The sequence below is a fragment of the Lolium perenne genome, chromosome 3, assembly GCF_019359855.2.
Source record: "Lolium perenne isolate Kyuss_39 chromosome 3, Kyuss_2.0, whole genome shotgun sequence".
Lineage (NCBI taxonomy): Eukaryota > Viridiplantae > Streptophyta > Magnoliopsida > Poales > Poaceae > Lolium > Lolium perenne.
The window spans coordinates 79,848,271-79,853,759 of record NC_067246.2 but is presented as its reverse complement, the minus strand read 5'-3'; the positions used below and the strand labels follow the sequence as shown (position 1 = coordinate 79,853,759).

The 5,489-nt window shown below is 37.1% G+C and overlaps 1 long non-coding RNA gene across 1 annotated transcript; it reads right to left on the bottom strand.

Annotated features, from left to right (window-relative positions):
• Nucleotides 1-2,345: 2,345 nt before the first annotated feature.
• On the bottom strand, nucleotides 2,346-4,206 carry LOC127338274 (uncharacterized). The gene is made up of 3 exons (XR_007874266.1): nucleotides 3,956-4,206; nucleotides 2,565-2,618; nucleotides 2,346-2,489 (listed from the first exon to the last, which is right to left on the bottom strand). It is a non-coding gene; the product is annotated as an uncharacterized lncRNA (long non-coding RNA).
• Between the last annotated feature and the right edge of the window lie 1,283 nt (nucleotides 4,207-5,489).

Sequence of the window (5,489 nt, the reverse complement as noted above, 5' to 3'; positions counted from 1 at the left end):
AACAGGCATGAACTTACTCGAAGGTATTGAAGACCCGGTATAAAAAGGTATCGGATAACCACGAAAGTTTGCAGAAAATATTGGCATCATAAAAACATTCGAGTAGTACAACTTGAGTCTACACACGGTTGCAAGCATCCATGCCTAGACTCGGGGGCTACTCCCATCGGGAGCACTGAACGCGCACCCGATAAAAAAGGCATTTCTATTTCAAAGAAGTCAAGATCTTCCGACAGTTATGAATGTTCGACAGAAGACAATTTTAGTCCCTGCCCGAAGCTTCTTCGGCCAGTCACTCGGGGGCTACTGATGTGGGCATTACCCTTTGGGTAACTAGTATTACGCTACCTCCTACAACCCAACCAGGGGCTCATGAAGATCATCCACCGACCAAGGTGGGCCGATATGTCGGTTCCAAAGAAGGAATCTTGACGAACAAGGCAAGAAGACGAAGAAACAATGAAAGTTTAGATGTAGGACTCTTTGTAACCTAGTCGAACCCGGATAGAACTCTTGAGACCTGGCTCGCAAATATAAGGGTCAGGAGAGGGTCTGACGAGGAACACAATCATCGTAATCACAACCACCGCAAGTCTAGAGCTAGGTCATCAGAAATCTTAGCCTCTCGACGAGATCATAGTCGAAGCCTTCGGCTACCCCATTGTAACCCGATAGTTTCAATAATCAAGATCAGACAAGCAGGAAGTAAGGGTTTTACCTCATCGAGGGTCCCGAACCTGGGTAAATCTCTCTCCCCATTTGTTTGGTATCCGATGTCTCGTGTCAGCCTGCAGGATTCCGTCAACCCTAAGCCCCAAAAGGTAGGCATTACCGAAGAGCACCCTCGTCACCCCGTATCTGAACTTTTTGTCTAGAATTTGTAATCTATTGTATTTCTTCTCCCAGTGCTATTTGTCCCCAAAGAGCTGACATAGTTTCTGTTGTTATGTCGACAGACATACTCACACATTTAAGTTTATTTTATGAAGGTATAATGATACATACATGTTTGAGTTGTCAATACAGATCATTTTATCCTCCAATAAGGTGTGTTTCTTTTTCTAATGACATGAAAAAGCGAAGAACAATTTCTTTCTTTTAGATGCTTCGGGTACCAACACCAGAAAATTAATACCATAAATTGTCCACCATATGGCGCGGCGTGCCGCCGCGCCGATCATTGCTAGTTATAACTAGGAGGGAGCAACATGTTATGTTCAAAAGAATCTCAACAAGAGAGCACAGTTTTATTAGTTTTACTATTCCAAAACTTATCATACAACATACCCATGTAGCTAAAAGCACCCTGGTGGGCCGCCATAGGAAAATTTGGAACCTATTATCGGCGACACATAATAACATTTGGGGTGGTCTGCAATAATTGCCAAGTCTGACTGTATAAGAGTAGCTTGACCATCCCGATCAACAAATTGAAGATTGGATATTGATGCAGCATTGTTTGATGGTAGTGATCCACTGCCCATTGGAGGACTTAAAAGACTTCTTACGGCACGTGATACTCCACCAAAAGTAATGGAATTAGCTTTTTCTGCTAATGTTGTAAATATGTTTGCAGGATAGTACCCTACTGCTTTTGGAGTTTCATCATTTAGGCCAAAATACAGCCACCAACTTTCACTGGACTTGTCCTGCCATTAAAAAGTTTGAATAACAAAATTAGGATATTTGATGAAAATTCAAGCATGTAAGAGATTGTTGGATCAGTGAATTTTAAACTCAATAGGATGTGCTCTATTCTAGAAATCAAATCACAATTACTCATTTTGGAAAATGCGCACATTGTTAGCTTTCATAAATCATGCTTTAATACAAAAGGTTAAACATATAAGTCTACACAAATGGTTTCTCCCACATATTGAACATATGTTTCTTCCATTATTACTTATATTCTTCGTTAATGGTCCTTAGTAATGAGGTCCATCATCTACCGCCTTATGTTAGGGCTCCCAATCAATAATACCTCTAAGAATGTACTTAGTGTTAGGATAAGTACTTCTAGTAGCATAGGAAGGATTTCTACAGAACTAATTTATTGATCTAATACAACTATGAGGGAAAAACAACAAATGCTTCATTTTTTCTATTATCATGAATTTTTTTGGTAACACTAACTAAATAATAAAAACCATGTGGACCTACATATAAAACACCAATGGTTCTCAAGCTTAAGTATCAACATATTTATAAAATTGATCGATATATTGATAAAATTTTATAAGGTTCTTGTACCTTAAATACTTTAACTAAAATATTAAACATTAAATCTTTCTCAAGTTTAAATATCAACATATTGATAAAATTTGATAAGGTTCTCCTACCTTAAACACTTTGATTGTAATTGTGTGACGAGACCGACCAGTAGTAGATGTACTATCTATTATGGCACCTGGAGATATTTTAGATCCTTGTTCTAATTGGAAACCAGGGCATTCCATGTTGTAGCACCCACTTCTCCCGTATCCATCTCTCTGTTTAGAAGTATGGTTAATGCCATCAAGTGGAGGCTGTAGAATTTTATAGTACATGAAAATAAGGAAACTTACAGTCCAATGAGTGTAAAAGTGAGTATGTGTATCACCATATATATCAGGAGAGACCTGAAATATAAAAAACACGGAACGAAAATTAGCAAAGACTAAACTTCTACTGGAACAACTATAAATATTATGTTGTGAAGTTGGAAATTTAGCAATTTTTTGAAGGACAACTGCTTTGTACTATACTAAATAAATGCCCTTAGTGTTAATGGTTGAATGGGTTATGTCTCACAATGTCTAAAAGTTCTTTCTGCCAAACAATTACAACATATGTTTGCCTTTTTTGTGTTCTCCCCTCCTTAAAAGTCGTTAAAAGGTGTTTTTTCAACTACAATGGAAAGGTGCATGGGATATGGTGTGATCATCTATTATTCTAGGTGGTAGTAATTGAGGTTACTTATGCTAAGAAGAATTTAATTGATATCCATAGCTATGTAATATCAAAGTGAAACAATATGTTGAACCTCTAGGCGCTGACTATGGTGATTAGATTAGGAAATGTTTTATTTGGGTTACACGTCACTAAGACATATTTTGTGGATTATAAGTATTTTGACAGAGGAAGATAAATCAATACAGGCCGGTGCTGATCGTGGACATCACATGCGAAAGTGATGACCCATGCCAGCTTGGTACATGTATTGGCGAAAGTGCGGTGGGCATGTATGGGGTAGTACCGTTCAAGTGCCTGGTTCGAATGACCCTTCCAGAGGCCGGCGATGGTGATCGGCTTTCTAAGCACCTAAATAGCCCTCTTAGTCTTGGTGTTTAGGGATTATTCTGTACATTCATCTATCTTGCGCTGGTGCACAATATCATGACCCCAGTTTATATATGGTTTGTTTTATGACCAAAGGCCAAAACATGGTGAACAACTACCCATTTTCTCTCTGTCTATCATGAACTTTAGATGAATGTAAATACTATCACTTACTTTTAAAATTTATTTATTTATATAGTCGTACTTAATTATTAGGCTGGGTCACTCATCTTTAGGCTTATGGTTAAAAATATTTATGTGGGAATCAATCATGAAGTTAGTGAAAAGTAGGATGTACAAAAAGATAACTTATACATTGGGACTTGATAAATGGACAAAACCAAAGGCCAATGTGACCGTAACTTTTAGCTTTCGAGGAATATGGATATATGGATAGCGACATACAAATGAATATGTGGAGGAGTAACACAAGCCACGGTTGATACTATGAAAAGTAAAATGATGTTTATGGCTATAATATAGTAACTCATAGTTTTTGCAAAATTTAAAGGAACTAGCCATATTAGAGTCTACAAAACGGAAGGGAACTAGTTATTTTCTAGAGGCATTTTGAGGATCTTGAAATCTCTTGAGAAAACAAGAAAAACATTTTATATAAATATAGAGCATTAATTACCATCCAACCGACTTGTATAGAATTGTAGCGTTCTTTTGACCAATTTCCAACATTAGCAACCCAAACTGCAGAAACACTCATTTGGCCTCGACTTATATTATAACCATACACATCTATGGTTGCAACAAATCCATAGTACTCATCGTACGGCTTTCCTGGATATGATGCATGTGCTGCAATCTGCAAAGTGATAACAAAGTAATTACGCTTGTATGCATTGGAAGTAGTGTATGTAAATACACCAACGACTAGTTATCATAACATATTTATTTTGTTTTTAATATATTCAAAAAGTATATATGAGTTAGCCTCACTTTTTATGTTCTCTTAAAGGAAAAGGGAAACGTGAGAAACATTTGACGACTTTGGTGATATATAAATTAACAAGCATGGTGTCTAATAGAGGTGTCAAACTAGATTACTATTATATGGAGGGGCGGAATATTATGTATCAAAGGGCTCTTTCGATTTAAGGAACCCATCTAGTACTAGGAGGTGAATCATATGTCAATCGGTAACATTATGGTGGGATAACACAAATCTTCATTACTAAGTTAACGACATACTATTGTATAATAAGATAGTCTCACATTAACTATAACGTAATCCTCAAAATAAACATACATGTGGGGAATGAGATGATCTACTCCTTAAACGGAACACAACATTGTTATCTTGATCTCACCGAAAGTTTTGGCAATAATGGAGCGATCGCACCATAATCCATGGACTAGTTAGCCTTTTGGAACTTTTTTTTGCAAAATATGGCTGCAAATAAGTGGAGAAAATGGTCCTAATGTAAACTTGCAACAACATCTATGACTTTATTTGACACTAGATCAAGATGCGCGCTTCGCCGCGCCGCCTGCATCTTGTTTTGACACGGCGTGGCCAACGTGATTGATTCACCATTGTTTCTAGATGTGCCACTTCAGCAAGTAATCTGTTGTCCTTTCCTGATGTTTAGTCTTAGCAACATACACAATTCTGAATATGTATAACCATCAAACATACAATCTTCAAGTAGCCACTTCATTGTATATTGTCACTCACTTACAGGGATGCGGTATATTCTATTTATATACCAAACAATCTATATTGACACTCACTTCCAAGGATGGAGGACATTCTACATGTATATAAAACAAAGGCATACGATGGGTGGAAACAATTCATCATTTGAAGATGCAAATCAGAAAATTGGTAATGAATTAAATACCATCATCCTGACCTATTTTTGTAAAGGAATCTGAACCTATTTTACTTACTGAGCTATGTAACGCATATGACAACCATAAGGTGAGGCACAATTTTCCATCACCTTCGGTTTGAGGAGCTAGCACAGGTCTGGTGATAGGGCGCTAAAGAATACACTTTATGAAGAACGAAAAGAACAATTTCCGAAGTGACCAACATCCCAAATATCATAGACAATCTTTTGTTCAAGAAAACAACAATTACGGCCTCAATTTACTGTACTATTCATCAGTCGCTCAAAATAATGTAGCATTGATCAAGACAACAAATGTGACTC